The sequence below is a fragment of the Mirounga angustirostris genome, unplaced genomic scaffold, assembly GCF_029215605.1.
Source record: "Mirounga angustirostris isolate CCGP_5_RB_7025 unplaced genomic scaffold, mMirAng1.0.hap1 SCAF_9, whole genome shotgun sequence".
NCBI lineage: Eukaryota > Metazoa > Chordata > Mammalia > Carnivora > Phocidae > Mirounga > Mirounga angustirostris.
In genome coordinates, this window is record NW_026991717.1 from 135277582 (window position 1) to 135291496 (window position 13915).

The 13915-nt window shown below is 49.7% G+C and overlaps 1 non-coding gene across 1 annotated transcript; it reads right to left on the minus strand.

Annotated features, from left to right (window-relative positions):
• Positions 1 to 12881: 12881 nt before the first annotated feature.
• On the minus strand, positions 12882 to 13155 carry LOC123862747 (small Cajal body-specific RNA 13). Its single transcript, XR_006795417.1, has one exon. It is a non-coding gene; the product is annotated as a small Cajal body-specific RNA 13 (non-coding RNA).
• Positions 13156 to 13915: the final 760 nt, after the last annotated feature.

Consider the following 13915-nt stretch of genomic DNA (forward strand, 5'->3'; position numbering starts at 1 on the left):
AGACGGCAGGAAGGAGGGACCATGCCCAGGGTCCCAGGTGGTAATTGGTGTTCTGGAAACTTAGGTTTCCATTTCTCTGTCCCTAGCTTGGCTTCCCCCCTTCATGATGACTTAAATAAAGGCCACTGGCCACACAGTGATGAAAAGTTCACACTGGGGTGGCCATTTCTGGGGTCCCCCATAAGAGAAGCCCTGATCTGGGCGTGGAGAGCTGGTTCTCATCCTGACTCTGCTCCCAGCTGCTTCTTTCTCTGTTTGCTTTCTAGCCAGTCCTCCGAGTGTTATTCTGTCCTGTCCCACTCTGGTCCTATTATGTGCTTGGAGGGTGAGGGGTCCACCAGCCTGGTTTGGTCTCAGAGTAAGTTGCTGTCCCCACCAGCAGCAGCCATCCCATGAATGGGCAGGGGCACCCCTGCTGGAGGGCAATGAGTCATCTCAGGTGCTAAGCATGGACACCAGGGTAACTCAGGATATTAATCTAGATCCACTAATTGTGCTGCATTTATAAAATAAAAATACAGAGTGGTTGGAAGCACAGGATTGGATCCTGGGATGACTGGGTTCTAGTCCTGGTTAATGCTGCTAGTTAGCTGTGTAACTTTGGGCCACTTCTGAGTTTCTGAATCTGTGAAATGAGACAATTGGAAAAGATGATCTCTCAGTGACTCCTGCCAGTTTAAAAAAACCATGTGAATCCGGGGCACCTGGGTGGCTCAGTCGTTAAGCGTCTGCCTTTGGCTCAGGTCATGATCCCAGAGTCCTGGGATTGAGCCCCGCATCGGGCTCCCTGCTCAGCGGGAAGCCTGCTTTTCCCTCTCCCACTCCCCCTGCTTGTGTTCCCTCTCTCGCTGTGTCTCTCTCTGTCAAATAAAAAACAAAAACAACAACAACAAAAAACACCAACCATGTGAATCCTGATGGTATTAGACAATAATGTCGCTTAGCATGACTAAACACTGCTATTAATATTTCCCAAGGATCAAGTACTAATGGAAACAAAAATGTTAAGTACAATCAACAAACTTCCTTGCTAAAAAATAAAGCCCTTCTAGAAGAGGCTTGCCATATTTCTCCCATCAGTGGGCAACCCAGTCTACTCTTTCTGCTTCTGCTGGGCATGCCGTAAGTGGTTTTTTAAAATTCATTTGATTTAGGGGCGCTTGGGTGGCTCAGTTGGTTAAGCAACTGCCTTCGGCTCAGGTCATGATCCTGGAGTCCCGGGATCGAGTCCCGCATCGGGCTCCCTGCTCGGCAGGGAGTCTGCTTCTCCCTCTGACCCTCCTCCCTCTCATGCTCTCTGTCTCTCATTCTCTCTGTCTCAAATAAATAAATAAAATCTTTAAAAAAAAAATAAAAAAATAAAATTCATTTGATTTAGAGACAATTGTAGATTATGCAGTTGTGGTAAATTATACGGAGAGATCCCTGTACCTTTTACCCAGTTTCCCCCAATAGTGATGCCTTGTAAAACGATATAGCACGATAACAGGACCAGGATGTTGATGCTGAACACTATCAAAATGCAGGTCTTCCCCATCCTCCAAGGGTCCCTCATGCTGCTCCTCCCCCCTGTCCTTGTCCCCTCCATAACCCTTGGTAACCATTAATCCATTCCCATTTCTACATTTTTGCCATTTCAAGAATAGTACATAAGTGGACTCATATGGTGTGTAACTTTTGGGGATTGGCTACTTTCACTGTATCAAGAGTTCCTACCACTTCCTTGCTGGGTAGTGTTCTGTGGCATGGAGGGACCGCTGTTTGTCTAGCCATTCGCTTGTTGAAGGGCGTCTGGGTTGTTTCCGGTTGGGGGTTGTTGTGAGACAACCAGCCATAGACGTTCAGTATGGGGGTTTTTGTGTCTCTACAAGTCTTCCCACTTCGCGTGTTAGCTCTTGGCTGTAGTACCCGTATATAATACCACACCACAGATTTGTTCCTACTTGTTTATAGTGATGCACACACTCCAGGGATGTTTATGTGTCCACTGGTTGCCCAGGACAGGGCTGTGCGTTGTAGAAATCCGGCAAAAGTAAACTACATGGTTCCTAGGACCAGGGATTTACAGTCTATTGAGGATGCAGCATTAAGACTCAAACATTGAAATAACACTGAAACCACAAGACAACACTGCGTGTCATCAAATACTAGACTGCACGGTACAGAATTGAACCTTAGAGGAATCTAGAAACGGGAGGCGTGAAGGTCCAAGTGTTTGGGGGAAGGTGTTCTGGGTAGTAATGATACTTAACATTGATTAAGGGCTTACCATGTGCCAAGCACTGTATTAAGCCTTTACTTACATTAACTCATTTAATCCTTATCACCACCCTTCAGGGTAGCTACCATTATCTAATTTTTACAAAGGAACAGAGAGGGTGACGACTTGCCCATCATCACACAGCTATGTGGGACCGGATACAAATCCAGGCATCCTGGCCTCAGGCCACGCTTAATCCCTGGGCCTTCTGTTTGTCTGGTAGCAATAGGGGAAGACCATTTCCTGGTCACGATTCGATCCCCAACCATTTCTTAGGTTATATTTTTACACGGAGTTACGTTGAAGCTGAAGCGTTCATCTCTGGCCTCATTGGTGTGATGGGTTCCTTAAGGGTCAAGGTGATTGATGAAAAATTAATTGTGCTTTGCAAAGAACTGCACTGGCTTTAGTAACAGGCGAGCAGCCTGCATATAATACATGTGCCACGACAGGGAGAGCGCCAGCCTGGAAGTCTGTCCTGTGTGAGTGTGTGGAAACAGCAGGACTGAGCGCTCTGGTTTTGTTGACTACCTGTGTATGCAGCAAGAAAAGCTTCAAAGTTCCCGCTTCCTACCATAAAACACCCAGGGCTGGCTGAGTGCATTTCCGATCATGAGTGGTTTCGTGTCTTCTGAATTACTCTATACGAGGAAGGCCACGTCTGCCCTCGGCTCTCTCCGTGGCTGCCAAACACGCCAGTGGTGTGGTTTCTCTTCAATCACAGCATCCCCTGCCGCTGACCCTTACAGCTTCATCATAAAATGACAGGGCATCGGGGCGCCCGGGTGGCTCAGTTGGTTAAGCTTCTGCCTTCAGCTCATGATCCCAGGTCATGATCCCAGGGTCCTGGGATCGAGTTCACATCGGGCTCCCTGCTCAGCGGGGAGCCTGCTTCTCTTTCTCCCTCTGCTGCTCCCCCTGCTTGTGCTCTCTCTCTCTCTGTCAAATAAATAAATAAAATCTTAAAAAAAAAATAAATGACAGGATACCAGCAACCTGGCTTATTTGTTTGTTTTTGTTTTGAAACCTAAATGCAGCCTTGAGAGTGTCGTGGCGGCCAGCCCTGGTGTGGACGGGCAGAGTGAAAAGCTCTGGGTGAGAACCTCTGGACAAGGACCTGGGGTATCTCTGGGCTCTGCATCCCCCAGCTGGCTGAGCCGGGCGGCCCCCCCCCCACGTCTCCACATCTAGAAAGTGGGGGCGCAGTTTCACCCTGTCTTCCCTGTAGGAGCTGTCTCGAGGGTAAGGACGATGAGCATGTGCTCACGCTCCTCGGGGCCAGTGTGCGCTGTGGGAAATTAGACCCTGCAGTGACGGTGCTTGCAAACATACCTTCGGGACCGACTCCAAGTCAGGAAGAGGCAGTGAGTCAGGAAGACTTCTCCACAGAGGACGCAGAGGAATCCTTTGTCCTTTCGCTCCCTGGAGACATGTTTTTGAAATCGGCTGCGGTGTGCTCTGCTTGCTCAGGGCAGGCTTGGCAGGTCTGGATGCGCAGTACTGTGGAAGTGCTGTGTGATAGGTACCGCGGAAGTGCTGTGTGATAGGTACCGCAGAAGTGCTGCGTGATAGGTACCGCGGACGGGCTGCGTGATAGGTACCGTGGAAGTGCTGCGTGATAGGTACCGTGGCCGGGCTGCGTGATAGGTACCGCGGACGGGCTGCGTGATAGGTACCGCGGACGGGCTGCGTGATAGGTACCGCGGACGGGCTGCGTGATAGGTACCGCAGATGGGCTGCGTGATAGGTACTGTGGCCGGGCTGCGTGATAGGTACTGTAGACGGGCTGCGTGATAGGTACCGCGGAAGTGCTGCGTGATAGGTACCGTGGAAGTCCTGCGTGATAGGTACCGTGGAAGTGCTGCGTGATAGGTACCGTGGAAGTCCTGCGTGATAGGTACCGTGGAAGTGCTGCGTGATAGGTACTGCAGATGGGCTGCATGATAGGTACTGTGGAAGTGCTGTGTGATAGGTACCGTGGCCGGGCTGCATGATAGGTACCGCGGACGGGCTGCGTGATAGGTACCGCGAAGTCCTGCGTGATAGGTACCGCGGAAGTGCTGCGTGATAGGTACCGTGGAAGTCCTGCGTGATAGGTACCGTGGAAGTGCTGCGTGATAGGTACTGCAGATGGGCTGCATGATAGGTACTGTGGAAGTGCTGTGTGATAGGTACCGTGGCCGGGCTGCGTGATAGGTACCGCGGATGGGCTGCGTGATAGGTACCGTGGAAGTGCTGCGTGATAGGTACCGTGGCCGGGCTGCGTGATAGGTACCGCGGAAGTGCAGTGCTGCATGATAGGTACTGCAGCCGGGCTGCATGATAGGTACTGCGGAAGTGCTGTGTGATAGGTACCGCGGACGGGCTGCGTGATAGGTACTGCAGATGGGCTGTGTGATAGGTACCGCGGAAGTGCTGCGTGATAGGTACCGCGGACGGGCTGCGTGATAGGTACCGTGGACGGGCTGCGTGATAGGTACCGCGGACGGGCTGCGTGATAGGTACCGTGGAAGTGCTGCGTGATAGGTACTGCAGATGGGCTGCGTGATAGGTACTGTGGCCGGGCTGCGTGATAGGTACTGCGGACGGGCTGCGTGATAGGTACTGCAGAAGTGCTGTGTGCTGTGGAAGTACTGTGCCCAGGGGGCCGGGAGGCCTCGGAGCCCCGCCTGGCCAGTGGGTGGTGGAACCCGGGCAGGGCATTCGGGGCACGGGGGGGTACCCTCCAGCAGCGCACGAGCAGGCGGGGCTCTGCTCTTTGGGGAAGCCCACCCTCAGGACGCTGTGCTTTCCAGCCGGAGGGGCTTGTGCCTAACAGGTCCCCGGTCTGGGTGACACCTCAAGCTCTTGAGGACAGTCCTTGAGGGCCCAAGGCGATTCCCCAGCAGACGAGGCCCTTTCCCTAAAGGAGCCTCGTCCACAGCGTGTTAGAATTTTGCTGCAAACGGCTGAGCCCAGACGCACGGATCCGGTGCTTTCTAGACGGACGGCTGCAAGTCCCTGCTCGGCAGGCGCTGCACCCGGCCCAGGATTTTAACGAACTTCCGTCCTCCACTTCTCCTTTGATGTTGCAGAGCCGGCGTGCGGAGAAGGATGGCAAGGGCTGCTCACCGCGCCTCCTGGCCAGTTAAAAAGCGGGACTCGGCAGACAGAAGCAGCCCGGTGAACAGGTGGGAGAGAAGGCAGCACACACATCTCGGTGTCCTTGGGTGTTTGAAAGGTCCTTGCTGGCACGACGCCTGGGAGTCAAGGCTGTTCACCATCCACACTGAAATGTTTGCTTGTTCACGGTTGAATCGGGGCAAAAGGACTGGACCCCATGTGCTTGGCTTACAAACCCTCCGTTTGCCTGCATACGCAGAGGTGACGGCCAGAAGCCACCTTCCACATCCACTGGCCTGGCTCCTTCGTGTTCCAGAGACCCTGAGAGGTCCAGGGGACACCCTGATCGCTGCGGCCCACCACCATGCTTACCTCAGTTGCCCGATCGTCCAGGCGACACTCCGGTCCTTTCTGGCCTCTCCTCCTGCCTCTTCTCAGTCCCATGGCCTGTCCTTCCCTAACTGCACATGTTCTCCAGGTTCTTCTATTGTTCCTTTTCTCGCTCTCCCTGCCCAAATCTATAGCCCAGACTTATAGAGGCAACAATCTGAGTGTAACATGCCCCCATATTTTATTTTTTAAAAGGTTTTATTTATTTAACATAGGGTGAGAGAGAGAGCACAAAGGGCGGGGGGGAGAAGGGCAGAGGGAGAGGGAGAAGCAGACTCCCTGCGGAGCAGGGAGCCCGATGTGGGGCTCAATCCCCGAACCCTGGGATCATGACCTGAGCTGAAGGCAGACGCTTAACCGACAGAGCCACCCAGGCACCCCGTGACCCCATATTTTAGATACAATCTAATGATTTTGAGTCCCTTCAAAATGTCCGGAAGCATTCATGACTTGCCCTTCAATCCCCGCCCCCCTTCTCCCCTGTATCCCAAGCCTCAGCAAGGAGGAGCCACGGGCTGCCAAGCCAGAAACCTGGGGATAAGCCTGAGTCCCCGCCTTTCCTTCCCAGCCCGCTCCCCACCTCCGGCCAGGCACCAGATGCCGTAGGTCCTAAGGGAACCCCTCGTTCACCCCAGTCCCTGCCTGGCCCCCCTCAGCCAATCTGCCGCCTCCCTTTCATCCTCAACATGCCTGTCTGGGGCAGCTCCCCAGAGCTCTGCAGCTTACACTCCTTCGGTGACCTTCTCCCACCCCGGGGAGGAGAGCCCAAGGCCCTCAGCTGTGTCCACATTTCATTATCTTCCCGGAGCGTGCGTGGGCCTCAGAGCCTTTGCCCTGGATCGTCCTTCCCTTTCAAACAGCGGCTCTCCACCCTTCTTTCGACACAGTTCAAGCACTGTCCCCTCTACCAAGCTTTCTCTGGCCTGACTCGCTGTACTGTTTTCTTGCATCTGTCCCCATCATATGACTGTGAGGCCCTTGGGAGTGGGAGTGTCTCACTGCACGCTGTATCCTCCTTAGCATCCATGCCAGAATGTGTCTTCAAATCCTGCAGTATCTGTGGTCGGGTTTAGGAGTTTCGTGCAATCTGGGATTGCTCACTGTGGTACGTGTTCTTTACTCCAGAATTATGCGTGGAGCACATACTAGGTGCCAGGTACAGGGCTAAGGACCAGGGGCAAAATAATGAATTCTGTTGGACTAGAAGCTGATGGTCTAGTGGCGGGGAGGGGGGCAGAAAAAAATAAAACTGTGATCCACACACAGCCTCTGAAGGGCTTGGCTCCCTACAGCAGGGAAGTAGGGGCTGGGCCGTAGGACGCGAAGTGGTTACATTCTACGATGCCTCTAGGTGCGCATTCCAGATTGCGCTTTACAACAGCATCCAGATGTCGTATGGATGGCCGTCTCTAGGCTTGCTGTTGGCCGAGCTCTCTCAAGCCCAACATGTGGTTCACAGTTTGCAAAGATCCAACCGTATGCCAATATCATTCAATCCCTTACCATCTAATTAAACTTAGTATTTCTAAGGGGCTTACCATGGACTAATAGGAGGTACCTAACAGATGTTGGATAATATTGTTTATCTGGCATAATGATGGAAGACAGTATTCCTTTGAAGTTTGTTTGAGAGAGAGAGAGAGAGAGCAGAAGGGCACACGCACGCAGAGGTGAGGAACAGAGGGAGAGGGCGAGAGAGAATCCCAAGCCGACTCCCCGCTGAGTGCGGAGCCCGACACAGGGCTCGGGCCCAAGACTGTGAGATCATGACCTGAGCCGAAACCAAGAGTCAGATGCTTAACCGACTGAGCCATCCAGGCACCCCTGAAGTTTATTTTTTAACACAACCCCCCCCTTTTTTTTTTAAGATTTTATTTATTTGACAGAGAGAGAGAGAGAGACAGCACGAGAGGGAACACAAGCAGGGGGAGTGGGAGAGGGAGAAGCAGGCTTCCCGTGGAGCAGGGAGCCCGATGCGGGGCTCCATCTCAGGACCCTGGGATCATGACCTGAGCCAAAGGCAGACGCTTAACGACTGAGCCACCCAGGTGCCCCTAACCCAACCCATTTAATGAAGCCACGTATGTATAATTAGTGTAGGCAATATGATATATGCTGTTTCCCCGACTTCTTCACCAAAGCTTGTGGAATATAATGTTCTTGGTGCCTTGGAATTATTTTATGAGGCTCTAAAGAGCAAGGCATAGTGACATGTGAGGGCTGTTTGCCCTGCTTACATCAAATGCTCCCAGAATGCTGCTCTACCAAAAAAAAAAAAAAAAAAAAAAATCCCAGAGAGTCTGCTTCTTCGTTTGTACAATCTCCTGTTAACCTGGTTGTCAGGGCTTCTTCTTGCCCTTAGTCTGAGCCTTTCGAGTTTACTGCTTCTCATGCGTTGTGACTGTCATGTTAGAAAAGTTAGCCCGTCCCTAAAACAAGAGCAGGCCTTGCAGGACTGAGGGCCTCTCCCTGGAATCCGGCAAGGAGATGACTTCCCAGACACCTTGTGCAAGGACAGGGAGAGCTGCTGTGGGCACCCGCTGTCTGGCTTCCTAAATAGACTAGTGCCCCCTACAGGCCGTGCAGGGAAAGGCGGGTGCTCGGGAAGTGCTCCAAGTTTCTCAAAAGACAATGATTTTGAAAGACACGCGCTACTTCTGAACATGAGCAAAAATCCCTTCAAGTAAAAGGATATTATTGGCCTCGTCCCCAACCAGCAGCCAGCCAGCAGGGTGTGTGCTCTATCACAGGGCTGCAGCTGCATGGGGTGAAGGGAGATGACCCAGTGGGACACAGACACTCAGCGCTGCGCAGACACAGGTCCCCGCAGAAAAGAGAGTGCCCGGTCACTGCAGATCAGCAGGGCGGAGACGGCCTCAGATGTGTCACCTTTTCCTCAAGGCTTTTCATACACGATTCTCTTGGTCACCCAATTTTTGCAAAGCGCTTCCCCTTTTTTTCTTTTACAGAGTATGATTGGTTTATAATGTAGTCTTTTATTAAAACTCTCAAACTCCAGCTTACAGAAATCTGATATCAATTAATTGTATCTCAGGAGGCTACACTCTCAAAAAGTATAAAGTTTAGAATTAACAAAAGGGATTTTTCCGGCCATAAAAGAAAAAAAATTACTTAAAATCCTCCAATTTTTCCCTGTAAAGGAAAACAAACAGTTAACGTCTCCTCCCACTTCCAACCCGCCCCCGCTTCTCTGTCAAACGGGGTGATTTCCCATCCTTGGCTGGAGGGGTTGTTGTAGAAGGCTGGGGCAACGGAACCCCACCCACCGATGGCCAGATTTAATTGAGGGCATGAAATTATTCAGACTCAAAGGCTGAAGTACAAAGTGAAATTCTGACTCATCCTAGAGTATTTATGGCCCTGGCAATACATCTTAGCAATCATTCAAAAGAAAACAATGAAAATTTTCTAAATGTTCCTCCGGCTGCAAACTCGGGTGATCATCAGAGGGAGACGAAACCTTCTGCTAACAGACAAGTCTTCATACAGGCTTGACACACAACAGCACGGGCTGCTTGATTTTTACACCCCGGGGTCCAGACACCTTCTCAGAAGCTGCTGGCATATAGTAACAGTTTGAGCTATGGAAACTATCTGCTGGCAAAAACAAACAAACAAACACACACACATAATGTAAAACATGAAAAATTTCATTAAACAGACAGTTGAGGAAAAATCAACTATTTTATCACATTTAATCGAGTCTTCACATGGTTTCTGATTACCACTTACTTCTTAATATTTTAGGAGGTTTTGATTGGGGTTCTTTTCCTCTGAATAAAATGAGGTTCTCAATAGAGCATAGTCCAGCACATGCCTGATTTTAAAGGCCTACAGCAGAGTTCGAGCCTTAATGCAGAAAAGCAGCATGGGGACAAAGGACCACAGAGCTTCCGAAGTGAAAAGCTATGTTGATATTTTTTTCTGGGGATTTTTGGGCTGAAACTGTTGCCATTTTAGTTTCAGAGAGTCTACAGATCACATCTGTATCCAATAGATACACACACAGCGAAGATAATTCAGGAATATTTGATTTTCTGCAGGACTTGCTGGTGATTCAGCAGAAAAAAAAAGTGCTTTGAAGGCAACACAACACATAGAGGAACCCAAAGTGCTCGGTCTGCCAAAAGATGTTATAAACAAATGCTGGAGAGAGAACATAATTTGGGGACCACTGGAGTTAATGAAAGGTTCAAATGAGTTCATGTACAAGAACACAATGGGATGCTGCACATGCAAGATGGAATTATTTGGGGGGTAATTGTTTAGGAGCAGAAAGGAGTATAAATGGGTTTCTTAAAACTCTGCAGCCCTCATATAAAGACATCTTGGAATAGACATAAACTTTTGCAGACATCACAAACACAGTTTTCACAAACCCAGGAAGCGGAAGAGAGGAGGGGTGGAAAATCCCCAAGAGAAGGAACTGATAAGTCTAAGTGATGTCAGCACTAGAACCCAGGCCTCACACCTCTGCCATCCAAATCCCAGGACAGAATCAGGTACTGCTGTGGCGTCCAGGCTTCTCATAAATGCTTCTTCAGCTGCATCTCCCAATGTCTGTCTAGGCTCAGCTACCCCAGTTTACAGCACACCATTCCTCTTCATTTCACCCAGAGGAGGAGAGCGGGACCCATGGGAAGGGGCCCTGATGAGGCCTGCCTTCCTGTCTCTAGGCCGAGCCCACGTGAGGTGGAAGAGAGATTAGCACGACTGAAGCCTCTCCCATGGCCAGAGGAGTATTTAGAAAACCAGCTGTCTCGTCAGAGAGGAAGTAAGAATCCAAAAGGCATTTCTATGTTGGCATGACGGATTGGCAAAAATGCTCTCAGGGGGCTGGGCATTGCCTTGGTTTCTCACACGTTACACTATTTTTAGGGGAGCTGGGGAATCAAGCTAATTCCATGATTGTGGTGATGCTCTAAAATTACTGGATAATAGCTAAGGGCACCACTGAGAAAAGGGTTCAAGTTCCGGCTCACGGCTATGGAACTCTGGGTCTCAAATGTTATTTTAGCTCAGGAATGTTGGGTGGCTCAACCCCCGGCGCAGTCCAAGCAGCCACTTTTCTCTTAAAATGACACTTAAGAGAATGCTCTGGCCAGCTCAGGCCTCCCATGTCTGTATCATGTATGAGAAGCACAGAAATACACCCTCTTTGCAGGAATGAAGCAGGGATTTCAAGACTGAAGTCAGGGTATGGACACATATAATCCTGAGTGTTCAAATAATGGATCCTCTTGGGCTCAGTAATCCTGACTCTTCATTGAGGGCTGATATATAGGAAGAATCTCACACTTGTAAGGTTTTTAACCATAGGTTCAATGATGAATTTGCTTTTGGAGGGGTGGGTATATAGTAAAACCTTATCTATAAATAAGCACAGGGAGAAAAACATTTTTAGGATGCTTGAGTCAGCATGTTTATTCATGGCATGGTTATTTAGTTTGCGATCTAATTACACTTTGTGATCCAAATCCCAGGATCCAGGAAGTTTCTGTGTACTTCCCAGCCCTACCTTCTCACTAATGTCCAGGTGGGAGAGATCACAAACTGATAATGACTATTGACTTCTGTGTTCAACACCCAAATACATTGGAGTTTAAGTGCAGATTTCTGACAACTGTTTAAGAAGTCTATTTTTGTCACATTTTCATTATAGAATTTTTTTTCTCTTTTAATTCCAGTATAGTTAACTCACAGCGTTATATTAGGTTCAGGTATGCAACATAGTGATTCAGTCATAATAGAATTTCTAAAGAGAAACCTCAAAACTAAAATGCCAAATTATACATAAGAGTTTGATGCTTTGGGAGAAATATTTTGAACACCATTTTTTCCACTTCTTTCTTTCTTTATTTAGAGTGTGCATGAACAGGGGGAGGGACAGAGAGAGAATCTCAGGCAGACTCTGAGTAGAGCCCAACATGGGGCTTGATCTCACGACCCTGAGATCCTGACCCAAGCCGAAATCAGGAGTCGGACGCTCAACTGACTGAGCCACCCAGGTGCTTTTAATCATGTTTGGTGCCAGTACTCCAAGAGTGGCTTTTAAATTAAATACAGAAAAGAATATGTTCAACATACATAGTATTTTATATTTTTGGTTGCTTTAGTAAAAACTTAAAATTTAGATCTATAGTTTTAAGTTCTTTGGTTTAGCTACCTGATTTATCTTCCTGCCTTCGATCATGCTATCAAAGCCAGCCACTGAGCGTCCTCAAGGAGCACAGACAGGCTTTCCTAAATCCTGAGGTTTCACCTATGTTCTTAGTCTCTACCGCACACAGCAACTCTACTTACTGTAGGTTTGAAGAACACAGGCTCCGTATTCTTCCTGCTCAAGGTTTACTCGTAATCTCTAACGACAGCTCTATTCTCAATTTAATAAAATGTCTGATAACTAAGAAAGACAACTTGGCTTCCAAACCGTCGTTACACACTAGGGAAGAGATACACCACTCCCCGTCACTGTCCTACGTCTCTGCCTCTTCAGAATATAAGTCTGTGGGCTCTTCTCTCTATTCCAGTCAATACAAAAACAGATCAGACAGTTTAGAGTAGGCAATGAACAGCTGGAGATTTTCAGGAACAAATTACCAACATTTATTTAAAAACAAACAAACCAACCCAAAGTTACTATAACATAAGCCTGAGGGAAAATGAGGTGATTTGGGAAATAATCTATTCTCTAATGTAAGTGCACCAGACGCAGGTCTTCTGGAACGCCTGGGCTTCAGCACCCCCACACTTCCTATATATTTCTGTTCCTCTGATTTACCTGGAATCCATGAATCTGGGGGAGAAAAAAAAGGATTCTGTAAGGAGCTGATCAATTTTGGGTCCCCCATTAGAAAACTATCACCCAGCCATAGCATCAATGAGGATGAAATAAATAGGTCACTGAGGAACACTTCTGAGTAGTATCTTGAATTTATTCTCAGTCTACTAAGGTTCAAGTTTCATGCTGAATGATTACTTGCAAGAGTACTTGCTAACAGCATCCCTACTAATTTTCTGGTTTTAAATCTGAGAACCGCGGAAACAAAAGCCCGTCACCTCCAGCAACAATTTTTAAAATACTTAAGGCTTTTGTTTTTTAAAAGTAACCTGTAGCAGTACTTAGTGTCCAACAGAAACCACTCCGTCTGTTAAACAATATCTCGACTGCAAAGCTTCTCTTACTGTTGGTCGATAGATAACGACATGGCGCAGTCGTTATCACCGTGGCAACAGTACCCAGGACTATCAGAGGAAAATTGCACATAGAACCGCTGGCTCTTGAGCAGTCATGCCTCAGCTTCCTCCGGAGTATGCTTTTTCTGCAAGTCTGGTGTGCCCCAGGGTACCACCAACCCAGCACGGCTCCAAGACTACAGATGGATTTCACTCGAGTCCCGATCTTCCGCAACTGTTCATTCCACCAACAGGCACACCTGCCCGGTCCCAAGCACTGCTCTGGGTACTGAGGATGCAGCAGCGAGTTAATTCCAGCGCCCGGGAGGGAACTCAATAAACCAGCTAACGACTGCATGTCAAGGTGCACTGCGCACAATGGAGAACAGAGAAAGCAGTGAGCCCTCCTTTGTACCTGCTTCTCAGTTCCCCCGCTGACGACCAGCTTTGGGCACCCAGTCTCTCTGGACATCCCGCGCTGGCACCGTGCCCGCCACGCAGCAGCAGCCCAGGGAACGTCTGTCCAGCGAACCAGTTCCCTCTTAGCTCCCCATTCAACAAAGCTTTCCTGGGCCATAGGCCAAAGGACTTAAGTGGGCTGCAAAGTCCACGAAGCCCCAAACCCGGAGGGGACCACGCAAACAAGGGAATCTTACACACTTTTTAAATAATAGTTGTTTTGGAGAAATAATCGTGCGCTGGAGACGGAAGCCCTGGGGCCGGGTGTGGGCCTCTGCTCCCACGCGGGCGGCGGGGCCGACGGACGGCCGACACGTGGTCCCCGCCTTGACGCGGGAGTCCCGGCCGCGAGAGCCCGGCCCCGGCCCGTCCCTGCCACGAACGGCCGCTTCCGGCCGCGGCCTTACGGAGGCGCCGGGATCGCTCACCTAGGCTGCAAAGGCGGACCCGGGCCGACTCCAGCCCCGCCGCCGCCCCTGATGCAGGAACTCGGCGCCCGGCTACCGC